Below are 22,037 nucleotides of genomic sequence, written 5' to 3'. Positions count from 1 at the left end.
TCAAATTCAATTAAACATATTTAAAATCAAAAACCACCATCTAAATATATCATCATAACATAACAAATAAAATAAATATTTTTTCTCCCATAATTACAACACTATCAATCTAGTACAACTACACGCATCCATAAGATCCAATACTAATTTCTATCCAAAGTAATATCAACTACTTTTAACACATTACTCTATTTCCTGTGACCACATTTTATGTTCTCTTCTGCCACAAACCAAAATTCTTCCCCCCCCTCATAGAAACAACATTTACCCCCATAATACCACACCCACAAATCTTTTTTTCAAAATCTCTCATATCACAACATCCACCAAAAATCCCATATCTAATAAATTAATCACCGCCATCACTTATATACTCCTGACTCCATCCCTTTACCCCAACATCATCCACTGCCCCCATAAACAAAACATAACAACTCTTACAAATTAAATTTCCAAACTATCCTTTCCTTCCACCATCTACCCTCTCCCCCTACTTCCTTATAACTGCAATTTTACAACACACCTTATATTTTCATTACCAGATTTAATACATATGCTCGTAACAACAGGGGAAGAGGGGAAAAGCAGGAAGTGAGGTGTCGCAGGTGAAGAATGTGTTGCAATAAGGAACTAGAGCTAGGTAACTAACTAGGGTGATTAGAGATATGGACCAAGGTAAATTTTTAATCCAGGATTGGGGGAAGTTCCAAAATGAACCCTCCTACACTCTGTAAAATTTAGTTTTACAATTTCTACTTCAATATAGCAAATTGCTTTTCAAATTCGTCCCTGAATATGAATTAATCTTGTGGCCCATGGTAGGTACACTATTAAGTAGCAATAGTAAGTGGGAGAGTAACAGTTTATGCCTCTTCTGAAGATTAAGAAATGATTCCCCAGCTAAATATTGAAAAATAGTGATAGCATTATTCAACCACAAACTCATATCTAAATGACCATGATTACTAACATTTATTGTACATGGCTTCTTCTTCTTCCTTTAGTATTTATTTTGGAACCCGTGGTGATGTGACATGTTAAGCTGCCTCCTGAAATGCTGGCCTACCATTTGGGTGCTGGTTAAAGTCATGGCCTTCCCCCCTCCACCCCAATCCAGTTTCCAATCCACTTCCAATCCAGCTTGATGATAATGTGCCTGGGAAAACAATGGAGGATAGCCCAGGTCCTTGGACCTGTGTGCCCACATAGGAGACACGAAGGAAGCTCCTGGCTTCATCCAGACCCACTCCGAGTCACAAGAGTATCCGGGGGAGAGACTCAACGGATAGAAGATCTTCTCTGTTTCTTTGTCTCTCCATTTCTGTAACTCTGCCTTTGAGATAAAATATTTTAAAGACTTATTTTATTTTTTAAAAGGTTTATTCATTTTCATTTCAAAGTCAGATACACAGAGAGGAGGAGAGACAGAGAGGAGGTCACTCCCCAAGTGAGCACGGGCAGAGTTGAGTCAATCTGAAGCCAGGAGCTCGTAGGCTCTTCTGGGTCTCCCATGTGGGTGCAAGGTCCCAAGGCTTTGGGCCATCCTCAACTTCTTTCCCAGGCCACAAGCAGGAAGCTGGATGGGAAGTGTGGCTGCCAGGATTAGAACTGATGGCCACATGGGATTATGGTGCAATCAATGCAAGGTCTTTAGTCTCTAGTCCACTGCGCTGGGCCCTATTTCTTTATTTCAAAGGCAGAGTTCCAGAGAGAGAGAGTTCCAGAGACAGAGAGAGAGAGAGAGAGAGAGAGAATGAATGAGAGAATGAGAGAGAGTTCTTCCATATGCTGGTTCATTCTCCAGATGGCTACAATGGCTGAGAGTCTGAGAGTGGGTCTGCCTAAAGCCAGGAGCCAGGAGCTTCACACAGATCTCCCACGTAACTTGGGTAATATTTTTCTGCTTTCTCAGATGCATTAGTTGGGAGTTGAATTGAAGTTGAGCAGCCAGGACTGGCAAGCATGTGGGATGCCAGCACTGTAGGTGCTGTCCCAAGCCACGTTGCCACAGTGCTGGTTCCTATGGTATACTTCTTATGTCACAGCACTGGTTTAATTTCTTTACTTGTATTATCTCACTTGATTCTAACTGATCCTATAAGCTGGAATGTTCAAGGTCAGTTGATCCTCCATGATATTGCTAATGATTTCTCATCCCTTCTGGTCACATGCTAATTCATTCCTTTCCATTTCTGTCCTGGAGCATTCTGGTGCCATCTAACTGGGTCTCTTGCTTTTACTGAATATGTGGCATCTGCTTTGATTATCTTGGTCTTAGCTGGATTCAGAGTACCTGCCCACTTTGAACTGGCAAGGAGGTGGAGAGGCAGAGCTGCAGGAGCTAACTTTGGTGGAGCCCAGAGCTCTGGGTGGGTGCCTTGGGGTGGAGCACAAACGAAGCAAGCCTGCTTGTTAGAGCGCAGAGAGGAGAACCTCCCCTTGAGTGCCTGGTCTCACCTTAACTGCTCTTCTGTATTTTTGTTGCTGATGGAAGGAGCACCGCCCTGGACAGTATGTTGCCCCTCACTCCTGTCCATGCAGCTCACCTAGAGAAAGGATCTCTGGGCATAGTCAGAGGACCTGCCCAGATGCTGCCTTGTTCTGTTGATGCCAAGGTTGATTGAAAGTTCCAGGGTCCCATTTTGTAAGGACAGCTGAGTGCAAAACCACTTCAGGCTTTATGAACACAGGTTACCCAAGCCCCTGGAACTTCTTTCATGCCTCTGCTTCTGCCATTTCCTTTCTTGTTGGTGCTTGTTCTCCCAAGGTTGGTTTATGGTCATGCTCTTTGGGGAACATGCTGCTGCTACAGTTAAATGGAGCAGAGAGGGTCACTCGCTTCACTCTGGAAGCAGCTGGTGGGGAGGTCAGGTTGATTGTGGAGCTGTGTGTTGGGGTGCCAGGCTGTGTTCCCAGAGACTAAGGATGGGTGAAAGAAGCCGGCTGACATTCAGGCAGGCCGTGGAGAGCAGTGGGGCAGGGTGGGCGTGGGGAAGGTCTGCTGCTTCTGCTGCCCCCACTTCCTCCCTGCCCTGAAATTTGCGAGGAACCATATAAGTAAGTCATGACATTCAGGGACTCAGGGAGTCCCAAGGGAGTGACTCTCAATAGCATTTCATCCAGAGTGGAAGTACCTTACAAACTTTGTGAGATATACAATTAAAAGATGTATACCTTGGGGAAAAATATTTCACAATCTATGCAGATGAGGGCTTTTTCAAAATGAAATGAAATGCTTAGTAAGAAAGATACGTATGGGTTTCTAAAACATTGGCACCAACATAACCCTTTTACTCCATCATCCATGAATGTTCCAGTATATGTAAATACTGGTAACATCCATTAGAACAGGGGAGGTGACGGCAGACAGAAAAATCAGTCTCACGATCACATCCAGGGTAGGGAGGTCACGGGAGTGACCTGGAGCTCAGTTTGGCCCTCCGAAGTTCACACAACAGGAGCAGCCTGGCCACGAGCAGGAGCTGCGCAGTGAAGAGCACAGCCTAGGGCTGGAGGCATCACGGAAGGACACCTGCCTTCAGTTTTCCTACTGGTAAATGATGACAATAACATTTCTCTCACCTTGTAGCTTTGGGACACATCAGCGAGACTGGTATGGCAGAGGCCACCTAACTAAGGGAGGAGGAAGAGTTTTCTCTTGTTCAGACTTGTTACTCACCAACCCTACATTCCAGTTGACTGAGGAATGGAGACCAGTTAAGTGTATTCTTCCCCTTCTTCTTCATGAATACTTTTCCATCCTGTTCTCTCTAGCTGATCCAATCAACCCAACAACAGCCTGATTTGTTCATTAGAATTTAACATGATTAGCAAATTTATGGCCTCTTGTAATATATTTAATTTATACATTAAATACATTTTAATCTATTAGTGCTATAACCTAAATAGAATGGTATAGTAAAAACTCTTAAGTGTCAGTACTATTATTTGTCTTTACCTATGGAGTATTTGAAATACTAAATAAAATCATCGTTCATTGAATTTCATTGACTTCTTTCTGTTTTTTTCTTTCATAGTAGACATGTTCAATATACTTGGTGATGGGTGGGGATTTAATACAAGCTCCTAAACATTTTTAGGATTAATCTGGAATAATGAGGAGCTGTCACTTGCCCCATTAACAGGCTCATTAACGGCCCATGAGTTTTCAGATTTAATGTGATTGCTCTCTGTATAGACAAATGAGATTCCACATTGAAAACCAAAGTAATACGAAGATCCCATGACCAGGATGGGTTGTTGTGGAGTTTGTGCCCCCACCTCTGCTCTCCACCTGTCCCTCTAACTCCCTTGCAAGTGCACTGGAAGCTCTAAGCCACACTATAGGGAAGTGAAGTCCACACTATAGGGAAGTGAAGTCCACAGTACCAGGCAGGTGCACACGTGGCTCAGTTCTCTCCCCAGCAATCCTCTGCTCTTTCTGCACTCTTCCCTCTTTAGTTTCCAAGTAGCAAAACAAGTTCTTTGAAAGCAGTACAACAGGGCTAGCACTGTGGCATAGTTGGTTAACATGCTGACTCTCACACCAACATCCTGCTTGATGAGTGAGTCAATTCTGTGCTGCTCTGCTTGCAATCCAGTTCCCTGTTAGTGTATCTGGGAAAGCAGCAGAAGATGGCCAATGTGTTTAGGCCACTGCCAACCAGGTAGGAGACTAAGATGGAGTTACAGGCTCATGGCTTTGGTGTGGTTTAGCCTTTTTTTTGTGGCCATTTGGAAAGTGAATCAGCAGATGTCACTTCTTCTCTGTCACTTGACTTTCATTCATATAAACCTCCTGGATGGGTCCAGCTTGGACCATTTGTGGCTGGGGATTGAACCAGTAGATGGAAAATATTTCTCTGTCTCATCTTTTCTCTCTGTAACTCTGACTTTCAACTAAAATAAATAATCTTTTGTTCTAAAGATTTAAATAAAAAAATTATTTGAAAGATTTACTTAGAGAAGGAGAGATGGAAGGAAAGATCTTTCATTCACTGGGTCACTCCCTCAAATGGCCTCAATGACTGGAGCCGAGCTGGTCTGAAGCCAGGAGCATTCTCTAGGATTCTCGTGTTGGTGCAGAGTCCCAAGGTTTTGGGCTATCTTCTACTGGTTTCCCAGGCCACAAGCAAGATGCTGAATGGCAGGTGGTGTAGCTAGGACTAGAACTGGTGCCCATATGGAATTCTGGCACATGCTGATAGAGGATTAACCTACAAAGCCATGGCACCAGCCCCTAATCCATCTTTTAAAAGGAAAGGAATGGCAAACTTCTACTGTAAAGGTGGCAGTCTCCCATGACATTCCTCAATTTCTTTTTATATTTTGCTGAAATCATTCTATTGACACAGTTTATTATTTTCCTTGATTATCTAATGCATCAAAAGAAGATAAAAATGTAAATGACTTTAATGTTGTAATGGATCACCTCCCTGAACTCCACCCCATTACAGGGCATTGCTGGACTATGAACAACTGTGACTCCATCTTAATCTCCTGGTGACCCAAGCCCTTACCCCCTTGGGCAAGAGCTGAGAGGACAAGTCCTGGACAAATGGCCCATGACTCATATTTATTCTAGTTAAAAGGCTGTTTTTGTCTGTAACATTGTCTGACAACATTGCCTTGCCTGTGTTGCCTTGCCCTAACTTAATTGACAGTGTTTTGTTCTTTTTTGCTTTACCTGGTTTTTCTTCCTACCCACAATGTGGCTTGAACATTTAAGAACTCTTCACTTTGGAGACCTGGGGCATCTTGCTGTGTGGCTACCGTCCTGGCCGGTGAATAAAGACTCAGGAGCTCTGACAGTCTCCCTCCGGCTCATTTCTGGGAAAGGCTGGGTCAACTCGCAGCAAGCGCTAGTTTGCTGTGTGGAAAGATGTAACTTGGTAATTCTTGCGCTGTAGGTTTGAAAATGGAACATAGTCTTTTCTCGTACAAGTGAATTTTTAAATGCTTTGGGAAAAAATTTAAGACAATGAAGTGGGTATGGCATAACGTTATTTTTTTCCTCTGAAGATATCTGTCTTTGAAATTGGTTTCCTTCAAACAGCTTTTTTTCTCCAAGTTTCTAAAGTTCATTTGTCAGTGAAGTTGCGTTGCTCTAGCACTGAATGCAGATAAGCACAGTGATTGAATAAACTGGGGATTCTGGTTTGGTGATTTCTTGGAAACTGGCACTGAAGCATAACCTGCCTTAACGCTGAGGAGTTCTTTTACTTGTTTGCACATGGATATGCATAACTGAGCAGGAGATCATGATGTATGTACAGATTCCATTCTGCCCACATACATAGAATGCAACCGGAAGATTGGATCCAAAATGGAAACAGCAGAGGAAAATGCGAGGATTAAAACAATTAAGGCTATTCTTTACTGTACCCATTCATGTCTGTCAGTGAGTCTCCCTGTGGCTATTTGCTTTAAAACAGATATACAATTTTAATCATAAGTAGGATCATCTTACATGTAAATTAGGTTTTGTGTCTATCCACCAGGATCTCAAATATCCTGTTATCACTTGCTTAGGAAGAAGTCACTACTGGTGTTAGGATGCTCAAATAAGGTGTATTAAAATACTTTCGGGGCAGTAACAGAACTTAGTTCATGAAATCCTACATGTTTGTCATGGGCATACTGGGTTTTTCCCCAACCAACTCACCAAAAGCAAAGTTAGAGTTGAAATACAAAGATATTAGTTAGAGGGTAGATTTTGTCTCTGCTGTGTTCATTGTCACTTTTAAAAAAAATATATGCATTTTCATTATTTGTGTTTGTTTGAAAGGTGGAGGGAAAATGATGGTGACAGAGAGCAAGTTTCTAACCAGTGGTTTATTTTCCAAATACTCAAAACAGCTCAGGACTGGACCAGGCTGAAGTTGGCGCCCACCCCAGTCTCCTTGGCTGCCTGCAGTGTACACATCAGAGGGAAGCTGCAAAGGGAAGTGAGGTCAAGATTTGAACTCAGGCACTTCAATATGGGGCATACCTGTCATCTCAAGCATCTTCTTCACTGCTGAGCCAAATGCCCACCACTCACTTGCATTTACAACTTAGTCTCCCTTCTGATGAACTCAAAGGTTGGCTAAACAACCAAGGCTTGCTATGCCCAGCATCAGAGAGATGAGAGGCTTTTTTTTTTTTTTTAAGATGGAGAGTGGGGTTTTTCAGCTGATTAGGTCCTCACACTCCTCTCTGGCACTGATGACCAGCCAGGCAAAGCACAGCCTGAGTGTGGATCAAGACTAACTGGGTTCAAAGTGAAGTGGAGACGAGAGCAGTAATCAGGATACTTTTCCAAAAAAATGGTGGAAAGATGCAGAAAACTGGGTTTTGGAAAAATTATACTTTAGGGTCTGGTCTTTCTAGAGCTAATAAAATTGAGTATTCTCAGAGTGATTAATGTGTGTCTTTGCCAGGGACAATTAACCCTAACTAAAGCTGTTGTCTCCAATCAATTATGTTTTTATTATCTGTACACTTGGATGAGATTTGGTTTCAGGATGAAGCTTTTTTCAGTATTATTTGATAAACCATTAGCTTGCAAATCTGGTTATTTCATAAGGTTATAAATTTCTTTCAAACTATGAGATTTAAATGTTCTCCAAAGATTTGAAATATGTTTGAGGAAAATAGCATATAGAAGATGAAGGATTATTAGTTTTAGAAACTTTCATAATTAGATGTGCAATAGTCAAAGAAAAAAAAAACCAACTGGAATGCACCCAAGTACATGAAGTATAGGATGAAAATTTTAGCCTAAGGGGAAAAAAATGTCCAAAAAATAGGTGAAATTTATTTCAGGACTAGTAACTTCATGCCAATGTTAAACTTTGATAATTGAATTAATATGGGGAATATCACCTTTTTTGATATACTATCGCAAAGATTAATTTATAAGGAGAAACTATAAAAGATGGGTTGTTGGAAGCTGTAGTTCAGTGCTTCTTGAAAACCACTGCACATGATAATCATGTGCAGTTACTTTTTACTTAGATTTTTAAATTTAACTGGGTGGGTGATTTAAAATGAAAATTCAGCTGGTAATTGAAATGTGCAATCAGCTTTCTCTGGATCCAAAGACAGACCAAAAGGCTACAGAGAGGCTGCTCCAGGCCTAGGCCCCAGATCCGAAGGCTAACCTTAAGAGACTTACAAACACTGGTTATAGATTCTAACCTGGCTTCCACAGCCTTTGCCCACCTTGAGGTCAGCCTGCACACATGTACATTAGCACAGCCAGAGGGGCAGCAGCTTGGAGAGAAATGTGGGACAAGCAAGGCGTTCCTTTAGGAAACAGTATTTTCCACACTCACCACGCATAGGTATACACCTGAGTCACAGATGCTAAAATATGCCCAAGTGAATCTGAAAGAGCCCTTAGAACAAAAGAAAAGAGATAAATTCTAAGTGACAATCCTAGATTATAATTTGGTTGGCAGTATTTTTTTCTCCCTTTTTTTAGTGGCAAATAATATAATGGCATATTTTGGAATTAATATTATCTTAGATTTGATGAAACATGTTAGTATTGAAGTCATGATATTTCCAAAAGGCAAATATTTTGGTTAAAAGACAGAGGCAAAGAAATAACCATTTTTGACCTTTGTTATTATCTACTGTGATACTGAGATCCCCGCATGCTTGAAAATCAGTTTTTTTCTTACTATCATGACAAAGTTGTTAATACACTGCAACAAATATTGGGCTTTCTAGTGACATAGTCATTTCCACCTTCATCTTGTTATCAACATTTTTGTCAGCATGAGTTTTTACAAAGCCATGGGTTGATTTTCTGGTATAACTTGAAGGATACTAAGAAGTCTGTCTTTGATAAATATAGTGTCCATCATCAATACTAAGACTTCAGTTGAAATTATTTATTTATTTATTTATTTTTATTGTTGCTTACATTGTATTATGTAGTACAGTTTTATAGGCGCTGGGGATTCCCCCCACCCCTCCCATACCCCTCCCCCCATGGTGGATTCCTCCACCTTGTTGCATAACCATAGTTCAAGTTCAGTTGAGATTCATTGCTTGCAAACACATGCCTAGCATAAAGTTCAGCGTCTTATTGTCCAGATAAGTTCAGTGGCCTGGGTTATGGCATTATCATTACCTGCTATTCACCATATGCTAGGCAGAGTAGTCCATCCATTGTCTGTTTTCTCAATCATAAGTTAATCAATTAGCTTGTGGGAGTATTCCAAGTGTATGGCTACCTGAGGAGAGGATTTGATCTGGGAGAACCAGAAGGAGCAAGAGTAAAGATGTGTGCAAGGCTGTGGTTTGCAGGCTCATGGTCTCCAGCAGGCAAAAAAGCTCTTGTCTGTAGCATGGGCCACTTTCTACGGTGTAGATGTCTCACCTGCCCCATGGCCAATGTCAAGGTGCCAACGTGCTGTTCCTAAACACGCAGGTGGGAACAAATTCACACAGTTAGCTCCCACAAGCAAGCAGAAGCTTGCTCCAGCGTATCTCTGAAACACTGGGGAAATATCTCCAAGCAAGCAAGAGAGTACAGAAGCACAGCGGGATCTAGGAAAAAAAATTCAAGCAAAGTAAAAAATATTAGAAGCAGGTAGGAGGGGCCAACTTTTGTGGCTTTCTCAGGGATGTGGAGGGAGCCATTTTCCAGATCCATGTTCTCTGCCTCACGATGGAATTTCGATGGATTCCCCAGGTTTTCAAGTTCAATGTGCAAGGAGTTGCAGCCCCACCATTCTTTATTTTGTTTTAATTAAAAAAATTTATGGGCTGTTTTCCTGACTTCATAGTTCAGTGGAGAGTGGTTTCTTTCTCCAGCAAACATCTGTTGAATTGAACCGTAAATCCGTGCATTTGGGTGTTCCGTTACTTCCACTCACATGACAGATAAGTAAGTATTTTTGGCTTTTGATCAAATAAAGTAGAAGAGTCTCATATTTATGGTCATTTGCATTACACACATGTATATATGAGTGTTTATACAATGTGTGTGTATGTACAGCCTATTGGTAGAAAAAAGACAGATACACCAATACAGGTGAATTCAAAGAGAAAAATCCTGTCATTGTAATCTTATTATCTTATTCCCTAGAGAAGAGAATGTCGGTTATCCTCTGTCCTTTTTAAAAAAATTTTTTTCAGTATTATTATTATGTAAAATGTTTATTTTTCATGGCACAGTTCCACAGGCTCAGGGATTTCCCCTTCTTCCCTTCCTATTCCTGGTCCTCCTCGCCCACCACTGTTTTCTCCCATATTATTATAATATAGTCCTTCAGAAACAATCACGTCTGCTTTCTAAAGTGTGTAATTCTACCATTGGCTTATTTATTTTAATTTGAAAGTCAGATTTACAGATAGCAGGAGAAACAGAGGTCTTCCACCCCCTGGTTCACTCCCCAAATGACTATAATGTCCAGAGCTGGATCAGACCTCCCATCCTGGTACAGGACTTGAGCCATCCTCTGTTGCTTTCCCAGGCCATAAGCAGGGAGAGGGACGGAAAGCGGAATGACCAGGACTAGAACAGGCACATATGGGATGCTAGCACTGCAAGGAGAAGGATTAACCTGTTGAGTCACGGTACCAGCTCCCGTATCCTCTGTCCTTTGAAGGAGAAAGCATCGCTGAGGCCTATGAAGTGGTAAATGTTTCAGACCTTTGAGAGAAATAAAGAAATGGAATGGTATCTACAATAGGCACTTCGGACCTTAGAACAGGCCTAGCTTAGAGGCTGCCTTAGAAACCTGTTTTTCTTTCTGATCTGGTGGGTGCAGATGTGAGACGTGTTTTCATGTCACCTCCTCCATTCCTACTGATAGGTCATCCCCTTCCTCATCTAAAATCATGATTCTGTCCTCAGGAATCAATGGCAACCATTTTATGAATAAGGACCAAGCAACTCTAAGAAACAAGGCAGAGAGATTTTTGATGAGCAATGTAGAGAAAGAAAGTGTATTCTTGGCCATTTTAAAACAGAAAATATAGGTGATGGCCCCACCTGTCCAGCTCACAATCCTTGCTGGCTGCACAAGGACCTCTCCATATTGGGAGAGGCTCTGGATGCTAAGTAAGAAAATGTTCTACGTGCACTTTTGCTTTAGCCACAACTGTGTGTTCATTTGACTGTCATTTGCTCTTTGATCCCGTGAAAATGTGTGCTGAGCTTGGAACAGTGTCAGAATTTTGATGGGGCCTCAAAAAGATGGCACTATTTCTTTTCCCTCTCCTTTTTTCCCCCTTCTATTCCTCTTTTTTTTTTTCTAAACAAAATATCAAGTTCCAGCAGCTGCTTAATGGATCACAACACCCAAACAAAGGAAAAAATTGGGGGGAGCCAATCAAGTGGAAAAAACGGAAGTGGTAGTTTCTGCAGATCAATTAACTTATCAATAAATAAACTGTTGTCTGTAGTACCAGAGATGGCTAAATAGCTTCCTGAAGTGCATATATTTAAAAGCATATACATGCATATATGCTATTTGTGACTTCTGGAAGTTTGTGGAAAATGGAATGTATAGGTTAGTTTATTTTCCTGTGGAAAAAATTTTGAAACCCATGTGTAGTTTTTTTCTTAATACATGTTTTCCCTTGTCTTTGCTTGCACACATTTCCATTCATGTGGACTTCTTTTCATGAAAATATTATTGCTTAGCTGTTCGGGGTGAGCATTCCTTAGGTCTGATTTCTGAGGAAGACTTGTGTTTTATTTGGTTGTATTTGATCTTTTTCTTCTTCTTATTTATTTATTTATTTTTGGCTAATGATAGGTCACTTATAATTGTACGCATTCACATGCATTCTGCTAACAGAACCAGCCTATCCCATGTTAAGTGGTCTCTAGATTCCGAGTGTTTCCCAGCACCTCAGCTGGGTGAGGGAGCTCCTAACTCCAGGGAGAGGGCGGGTCTGAGATTTAGGGGGTGAGAGGGGGTCAGAGTGATTCGTTTCTTTTTTCCCAGCCACCACTTGCTTTCCTCTGCAGGCACTAGCCAGCTCAGCCACGAAGGCCGTGTGCTGCCTGAGTGTTTATGGAACACCCGCACCTGAGAATTTGATAAGGAATTCCTGCTGTGATAAAAAGTGCTTTTGGGTCAGATGTGTAGTGGTAAAATTAATTGTTTTGAGACTGTGTGTCTCAAACCATCCATAAAGACCATATTATTTACTACCTAGGATACCACCTGGGTGATGCAGCTGTCTCAGTCATTTACACACAGACACAGCCACACACACACACACACACACGCACATGCACACACAGAGAGAAATGGTATTCAAGGAGAGGTTTTCTTCGGGTTAAAGCCATACTCTCTTGAGGCTTTGCTTTTCATCTAATTGAAAACATCTACAGTCCTCCTGCCAAGGAGCCCAGCTCACAGGCCAATCTGGAGAAGGGGTCTTCTTGTCTCAAAACCATGAATCACTGATGATCTTGCCACGCATGGAGCCCCAAGTATAAGGTTCTGCTTATCAAATAAAAATAGTAGCAAACAGCAGGATTGCTGAAGTGACAGCTATTTGATTCTCAGCCAAAGAATTGTCATTGAGCTTTTAGTCCCTGAGTGTTTCCTGGCAGTAGCTGAAGGGAGGGAAATTGTAACGATCTCAGGCAGCTGGGTGAAGGGTCTCTCCTACGCGGCCTGTTCAGTGTCTGCTTTACACTGCTGCTGGGATTTGCTTGCCCGCTAGGCCCCACTTCCATCTCTCCTTATACATTCGAATAGTGACAAGACCCTCTTTGGCTGATTTCTCTTTTAATTTATCAATCTCAGTTTAATTGATCTCTGAGGCCTAGTTTCCTTAATAAGACACAACAGGGAGAGCAAAGAGAATCTAGAGGTCAAAAGATGAGGCTAATTTTTTAAAGCAAAGATTTCTTATACTTACTTGAAAGGCAGAGTTGAGGGAGAGGGAGAGGCAAAGGAAAGGAGAGAAAGAGAGAGAGAGAAAAGAGAGAGAGAGAGAGAGAGATTTTGTTCTCTGGTTCATTCCCCAAATGATCACAATGGCCAGCACCGGGCCAGGCCAAAACCTGCAAGCCTGAGACCAGAAGCTTCTTTTGGATCTCCAGGGGCCCAAGTATTTGGACCATCTTCCACATTGTGTTCCCAAGTGCATTAGCTAGCAAGGATCTGGATCAGAAGTGGAGAAGCTAAGACATAAACTGATGCCCATAGAGCATGCCAGTATTGCAGCTGGTAGCTTTACCAACTAAGCTATAGCATTAGCTCTAGTACTAGTGTTTCTTTGAATTATTTATTTGAGAGAAATGAAGGTCAGAAAGACAGAGAGAGAGAGAGAGAGAGAGCATTCCCACCTGCTAGCCCACCTTCCAAATGACCACAATACCCAGGAACTCAGCCACAGGAGTCATCATTTGCAGCCTCTCAAGTCCACCCCAGCGGGAACCTGGAATCGGTTATCTTACGGCAAGGCACAGCAAACTGCAGCCGACCTCTCTCAATTTTTGAAAGTCAAGTTTTATGAGAACACAGCCTAACATCTACTTTTACACAGTGTCTGTATCTGATTTTACCTTTGAACAGTAAAATTGGTAAGTTGCAATAGGGACCATGGAATCCATGGAACCCAAGATGTTTGCTTCCAGAAACCTTACAGAAAATACATGCCTGACCCTCATGACCAGAGAGAGGTGAGGGTTTCAGGACCTTTCTGGTTTTTGCAATTAAGCAAGTAAGTGGCCAGGACTTCTGAGTCCTAGAATAAAGCATGTGATAATCCTCTTGGAGAAGGTGCAGCAGGACGAATGGCCTTGACATTTGTCAGTGGTGAGTTGTCTGTCAGAACTCGGAACCCTGGCTGTATCTCCCTATGCAGAGAATAATTTGGGTGGTATTTCCTAAACATTGTTGCAAAGAACATTAACATCATGCAAGAATTAAATCAATTCATGACAAAAGGGTTCCCTGGGGCAAACAAGGTTATTGAGTCCTTGGGCTAACCCAAGTTCAAGTTTTCTTTACTCCAAGATTTATAACTGACTAATGTGTTTTGGGATACAAGAGTAGTATAATGTGCATGGTATTTCTCAATCTTGTTTGACCATAGAAACTTTTCTTGGACTATCTAGAAATATCTTGTCACGGAATACAGTCTAGGCATTCTTTCCAGGGTCTTAGGACACATCTTGTTCAGTGTTCCCTGTTTTTAGTATTAATTGCTCCAACTCTCCTTTCCAGCTGGCAGTGCTGGTATTCCCAGAGTGCACGAGAGTACGGCTTGTCCAGTTGTTCAATGTCTTGACATTCTTCCATATGGATTGGCAGACAGCACCTCCTCTGAGCCCTCAAACACCCTCTGCAGCCCTGGCTTTCCTGACTTTTCCATGAACTCTTCTACATCTCTGCTCTTTCTAGAAAATGAGTCTCTCAATTGGAGGTAAAAGAGGAAAGGACGTTAGGATTATGCTCCAGCCCTACTAGTGTGGGTTTCCTTCCTTTAAGTTTATTTTATTGAAAATGTAAAGTTATAGACAGAAGGAGAGACAGGGAGAGAAAGGGATCTTCCACCATTGGTTTAATCTCCAAGTAGCTGTAACAGCTATGTAGGCATGGCCTGGCCAAGCCCAGTTGGGTCTCTCACATGGGTGGCAGGAGCTCAAGTGCTTGGGCTAGCTTCAACAGCTTTGAAAGCAGAGCAGCCAGGACTTGAACTGGTGCTCAAATGGGATGCCTGTGCCCTGGGTGGAGGATTAACCAGCAATGTCACAATGCCAGCACTCCCAGGCCATAGCCCCCACCAGTGTGGGTTTTGGTTAATCACTGCCCATGCTCTATATACGTATTTAAATAATTTTAAAATGAGGGCACCTGCCTCCTTCCTTCATCCTGGGTTTTGTTCAGGCCCTCACCAGACTTGCTGATGACATCTCCTGCTTTGGGGAGAGCCATCTGCTTTCTTGGGTCCAGTGATTGAAGTGTTAATCTCATCCAGAGTCCCTTTTATAAACACACCCAGAACTAATCTTTAGTTGGCACACCCCATGACCCTCTAGGTGAAGTAACAATGAATGTCACCCTCCATGGATTGACTACCCCTCATTCCCTTCTCATTCCCGGTATGACTCGTTTGCCAGGTTCCTCTTGCAGCTCTCTGAATGAGCAAGGTAACCTGATAGCACTCTTTTATAGAAAGCTAAAGCATTCCTGAAAGTGAAGCACTGTACCACAATCACATTTTGAGAATCTGTTATGACATTATAGACAATAATAGTTTCTGCATACTTTTCTTATTTATGTCTTGCATTTGTCCATGCTGCTTGGTTCAACTGAATGTGAACTTGGAGAACAGAAAGGGAAAACTCTTAAACTGACTGAGCTAAAATCTCTTATAAATTTGATTTTGCTATCCATCTCTATTTTAATTTTAAAAAGATGTACTTACTTTGAAAGAATTGCAGAGAGAGGAGGAGACTCAGAAAGATCTTCCATTCACCAGTTCACTCCTCAAGGCCCATGATTGGGCCAGGCCCATGATCTGGACCTCCCATGTGGTTGTCAGGGGCTCAAACACTTAGACCATCTTCTACTGCCTTTCTCAGGCTACTAGCAGAGAGCTGGATTGGAAGTGGAGTAGTTGGGATATGAACTGGTACCCATATGGGATGCTGACATTGCTGGTGTAACTTTGCTTGCTATGTCGCTATGTCGGCCCCTATCTCATTTATTTTTAGAACCTAGAAAAATGGCTTCATCAGTTTCTTTGACAGACACATCTTGTAGCAGTAAAAAAAAAATGACACTTTGGCTTTATTTTAGGACTTCTTAAAAATGCTCAATTACATTAAGTGATGATTGAAAGAGCTTATTACTATGTATTAGATGCCATTATGGACATTCCCTTGTGATTTGACTGAAATCTCTTTAGATTGCCAAGTAACAGATATCCATTTCCAACTATTTCATGCATAAATAGAATTTAGTGTCAGCCTTTTGCTTAACTCATGGCTACATGATCAGGAATAACCATAAAAATGGTGGATAAGTATCAGGAAGAACAGGAACCAGATTCTCTACAGACATCAGGAAGCTGCAGAGGAGTTATACATTTCTTTCTGCTTTTTCCCCTCTTCTTTCTCTAGAGTCTTTCACTTGATGTGCAGAAAGCAAAATGCCACTGCCCATGTTTTCTTTCCTCGGATGGAGGAACTAACTTACTTTTCCCAGTGTGTCTTGGTTCTAGGTCAAGATTGTGTAAGGGTATGTTTGGTTCAGTTACTAACTTTTCAATAATGGGTGTGGTGCTAATATCACACAGTATAAACTTGTTTATTTTTTGTTTCTCTCTGTGCAGGTGGAATTTTCAGAGATGTACAGCCTAACTATTATATTTTTTGACGGTTAGCGTAACAACTGAGATTGTTCCGAAGTATTGTCCCATGTTATGAAAGAGATGATTGAAGTTTAAAGGTGCCCAGTGACTTACATTAGATAAGCCAAAACCCTTAATTAAACCCGTCTGTCCCCAAAGCCTGGTGATCTGTTCTCCTTGTCTATTTCTTCTTAGATCTTGGCCAGGACACAATTTGCTTTAGATGGGAGATCGTTGCATCCTTGGGCAAAGTCCATAGAATATTTTTCTCAGTATTATAGAAGGCGAGTCAATAGGATTGCCATTCCCTAACCAAAAGCAGAGCCAATCAAGTAAAACAAGAGCATCTTCCTGGGGTGTTTCTAAGGGAGGTGGCAGAGCCCTTGGCGCAGAGTGGCATGATCTTGGATAATGCTTCTGTGACCTTCATAGCCTCTTCTGATCTCAGAATCCATATGTGCCTCTGAGACACTGCTTGAATCCTAGACAAGTATATGTCTACTTGTTTAGACATAATATTTTTAATTCAAAAAGACATTAACTGGGGGTCTAGGTTGAGAAAACATCCTTACTTACGTCTTACCTGTGTTTAACAAAGAGATCTTCATCCAAAGAGAAAATAGAACTGCTTTGCCTCAGCGAGGCCAATGAGCATGTAAGAGTGTCTTGTTGGTGTTCACGCTCCCCAAAGCCACCGTCCCAGGGTCCATCTGGTCTCAATTATGGCTCTCACTCACTGCAAGGTTTTGTCCCCTTTCACATAAGTAGGATTCACATCAGCAGGTCTAGGATACTGAAATAGACAGAGTCTTTCCTTCCTTCACTTTGTCCTTTGTTCCCTCTCTTTTCTCATATTTTCCCTTAGTTAAGTCTCTGTTTTTTTTTTTTTTCTTATCTCAATACATGATTTTTTGCCTGGTCTGTTCCTTATCTTTTCAATGTTTTGCTCATTATTATTTTTTTTAAACACAAGGGGTACTAATGCACTGTCCTCCCAATAAATGTCACATAGTCATTTATGGTCATCTCACTGGAATTCTTATGGAGTGAGTCAGGCATGCATTTTGCCAGACTGTTGTCAGGTACTTTTCTCTTTTCTCCCCTCAAAGCTCCTGGCCTCTCTCCTGAAGTCAGTCTTTCTTTCTTTCTTTCTTTCTTTCTTTCTTTCTTTCTTTCTTTCTTTCTTTCTTTCTTTCTTTCTTTCTTTCTTTCTTTCTTTCTTTCCTTCCTTCCTCTTATTCTTTTTTTAAAAAGATTTATTTATTTTTATTGTAATGTCAGATATACAGAGAGGAGGAGAGACAAAGAGGAAGATCTTCCGATGGTTCACTCCCCAACGGCTGCAGCTGAGCTAATCCGAAGCCAGGAGCTTCTTCCAGGTCTCCCATGTGGGTGCAGAGTCCGACTGCTTTCCCAGGCCACAAGCAGGAAGCTAGATGGGAAGCAGGGCTGCCAAGATTAGAACCACCGCCCATATGGGATCCTGATGTGTTCCAGGCGAGGACCTTAGCTGCTATGCTATACATACGCAGGGTCTGAGGTGTTTCTAACAAATGGCGCCAACTTCACATGTCTATGTCCTACAGCGATGTCTCACCACTTCTGTATTCCCTCCAGCTCCCCTTGTCAGCTCCACCAAGCAAGCAGGCAGCAAGTCAAGGATCGCACAGCTATTGCAAAATGTGGATGTTTCATCTAAGCGGTCTGTGAATTATGCAACAACAAGTGTTGATTGAGGGTTTACCTTCAGGGTCCTCTGCTCAAGGTGGAGATCCCCAGCTGACTAATTAGCCAGCAAATCAATCAACAGCAGCTCTTGTTTGGGGGAAGTTTAATCTACTAGAGACCCAAGCACATCCTGGAGAATAAAAGGAAGCAGAAGATACTTATCCAAAACAAAGTGTCAAATTTTTTTTCAATGAGATGGAGCACATGCAAGGTTGAATGGCCATCTAGTGAACTAGATTCTTTAGAACTTGGAGGAGGTGTGGACTGCTGCTCTTGGTGAGCTGGGCAGGGAAGTCAGGGGAGAAATCAGTAAGAAAGATGAGAAGACAGAAAAACATCACTTTGTTCAGTAGAAAGTGCTAAGGGCTGTGTCTAAAATAGAGTGACTTGGGGAAAATGAATGGAAGTTAAGATTGGCCAAGTGGCCAGTTGTTTGAGACAACTTGGAAATAAGACTTAGACTTAGAAAAAAAATCAGAATCTGCGCTAAATATTATATTCATGAATATTGTATTTTCTGTCTCTTTTCTCCCTCTAGATCTGTTTTACATATTAGTATAGGAAGATAGTAGAAACCTGTTCATCAGATATTAAAGATGTTTATTTTTAAGACAGTAAGAATTTGGATCACCTGTGGGGTCTTTTGGGGAGAGTTGTTTGTAATTTTGTTACTAATTTCTATCATTTTTATAAAAGTTATCAAGTTACCACTTTAAAAAAAATCATACCTGCGAATTTGGAAGGAAATTGCAAATGGCCTCTGTCTTTGGTGCCACGCAAGGGACAGACCATGGATGGGCTGTGCAGCTCTCATTGCACAGATGGATGAATAATGGCTCAGAGAAGGAAAAGATCAATAGCACTCCAAGGAATATATCCAAAACACCTGTTTCACGAGAAACCAACATGCACCCCTATGTTCATAGCAGCACAATCAGTAATTGCAAAAACTTGGAAGCAACCGAAATACCCATCAACAGAAGGCTGGATAAGAAAGCTATGGTTCATCTACTCCATGGAATACTACTCAGCTATTAAAAAAACAAACTGCAACTCTTTGTGGCCAAATGGGCCCAGCTGGAAACCATAATGCTAAGGGAAATGAGCCAATCCCAAAAGGTTAGATATCACAAGTTTGCCTTACTTTAAGAATTTAAGATGAAATGATATCAATATGAAAAATAGTACCTGTAAAATGTAATTTTTTAAAGTTTTATTTTGTTTTATTTTTAACATACGTGTTACTCAATACTATGTCAACTAACTTCATAATGTTGTGGATTGTTGCTGATGTTATGTTGGGCTTTTGATTGGTCGGGATGACACTCTGCCGGCTCTACCTTCTGACCAGAGATGGTCTCCACAAGAAGCCATTGAACTTATCTGGACAATAGGTTGCTGGACCCTATGCTTGGTATATGCTTGCAATGAAAGAACCCCCAGCTGAACTTGAACTGTGGCAATGCAGCAAGGTGGAGGAATCCACCATGGGTGGAGGGTTGGAGGAGAGGTGGGAGGAATCCCAGTACCTACAACTGTGTTACATAATCCAATGTAATAAAAATAAATAAATAAATAAATAAATAAATGAGTTTGCAAGCATATTCATGTCCAAGGGCAAGTCAAATAACTCAAGTGACTGGAAATGAAAAAAAAAAACAAAACTAAAGTCTAATTGTTTTAACATTGTAGAAGTGAAATAGGTGTAATTTCTCAACTTTTTCAACTTCTAAGAACACCTGTTGACTTCACACATCTACTTAGCCTCTTTCTAACAAAAGGAAAACAAAAATAGTTACTAGGCAAACACTGGGGTGACAGTGGAAAACATTTTTCAATGTACTATTTGGAATGTCTGCATCTTTTAGTTCCCACTGTCTCTCAGGCTTGTTGGAGGAGGTCCTGGGACCCCCAATGGTGTGATTTAAGTAGACTTTGTGTGTTTTAACTTTCTGGAAATTGCATCATTCCGGCCTAAACTAATAGTCACTACAGTCTTATGAACTGCTCAGGTCAAAGTAGAGAAAAGTAACACTGACTCACACACATGTTAAGTCAGGAGAAATCTTAAAATTTTGTTCTAATTGTTCATCTGTTTTTGAGAAAATATGTGTTTCTTTATAAAAACTCCATTGTTGGTAGTGTCAGCCACATTGTCAAACATTTTTGTGAAACATACCTTCGTACATTATTGTATAAGTAAAAGCTTGTTGCTCTCATTGCTGCCAACCTATATGGCTTACTCACCGTATATCCTGCAACACATTCTCTGGTATTGCATATATGGACATTTGTTCTGCTTTTTTTTGACCATTATTTAGATGTATGTTATTAAAAAGCTTTCTTACATGATTAAAGACTGAGAAAGGAAAGAAAGCCTGAAGCACTTTTGGAATGTGCACAAGATGGTAAAATACAATTCCCAAAGGATCAATATTTAGAATGCTGAGTGAGTGAAAACAGTGGTTTTCACATATGTTTTGTAGGGACATTGTCCACTCACTGAAAAGCAGATGTAAACTTAGAGCTTTCCAATAATTGTCTGTGTAGCAGCTTCGATCGCTAAGCTTGCTTTGTTAGTGAAAAATGTGCTATCTGTAGAGTATACACAGAGCTGAGAAAAACTTCAGAAACTTTCCAAGGACTAGAACAAATGGCATACTCTCTGTAAAGCTTAAAAACAATGAGACCTTGTTTGTGATTTATAAAACCATCACTTCTTCACCAAAAAAAAAAAAATGGAATGTTTATGGACGAAACAGTTGTTTATTCTATTTCTTTCCAGAATTCTCCCACATAGTGACTATGTTATCACAAGATTTCTTAACATTTTAATAAGTTATAGGATGGCTTTCCATTATGTGGAGTAACCACAATGAACAATTTCATTCAGTTTTGATGATTTAGATTGTTTTCAGAATTTTTATTATAATAAAATTGAGCACCTTGTCTGTATGTGCACCTCTGACCCTATTTTGGGATTAGTGCTTAGATTTGGAATTCTTGTCAAAAGTTGAGGTTTATTCATGTGTTTTCCAGAAAATACAGAAGCATGCCACAGTGCCAGTTTATCTTCTTTGACTGCAGCACTTTACACTTTTATGAATGTAGCAATCATACTGCATCTGATAGTATCATAAATTGGTAACCTCATTAAAGAGATAAGGAAACCAAAATCCAGCCCTATAGTTGAATTGCTCTCATTCGCATAATTAGTGGTAGAGCTAACATACAGACTAATGACTTCCAATCAAGTACTCTTACTGTGCCTGTAGTTCGGCTTTCAAATGAAAACCAGTGAGTAAATATAGCTTAACTATAATAGCACGTCTAAGGGAATTAGGAAAATCAGGAATTTCTTTCCCCATCATAAATTTTTGTATCACAAATGGTGATAGCCCCTTCTATATTTTGTTTAAAAGCATAGCAATTACTCTTTAAAAAGTGTTGCCCATTTTATGCATAAGGAGACTGGGCAAATCTTAAGCTGGAAATGCCAGGGTGAGGTTGCACCCTGCTGTTGTACAGCTAGCTTCACCTCATGGGTGGGTGAATGTGAAGTTGAGTGACTTGTGTTTCTAGTCTGGATGACTTGTATGTGATAGAAACTGTTGTAAATGGCTCATGGGGTTTTTATAAACCCAGATCTATATTTCAACCCACCTTTTGTCAGAGGTTATGGGGGCAATGCCATTGACTTCAAAGAATTTCTTTAGGAAAGACTGAGCTATTGGCTGTGATAGGGGAAAGGGAGTGACTGCAGAGATAAAATAACAATGGACTCAAATCTCTTCAAGGGTTTCAAAGAATAAGAGGCAAACACTCCTTATAAAGCTTCTGTCTTTCGAGTAATTACTGTAAAAGAAACTTTGACATTTCAATTGTCAAAAGAAAAAAAAAAAAACCTTGGTAATATAGAACTTGTAGCAGTTCCCACTGTTGTTTCCACAGGAGTTTTTTGTATAAAGTAAACTTACAGAAGT

Source organism: Ochotona curzoniae, unplaced genomic scaffold (genome assembly GCF_017591425.1).
Source record: "Ochotona curzoniae isolate NIBS_2020 unplaced genomic scaffold, NIBS_Ocur_1.0 scaffold_4506, whole genome shotgun sequence".
Classification (NCBI taxonomy): domain Eukaryota; kingdom Metazoa; phylum Chordata; class Mammalia; order Lagomorpha; family Ochotonidae; genus Ochotona; species Ochotona curzoniae.
The sequence above is the reverse complement of the archived record's forward strand: the minus strand, read 5'-3'. Positions refer to the sequence as shown.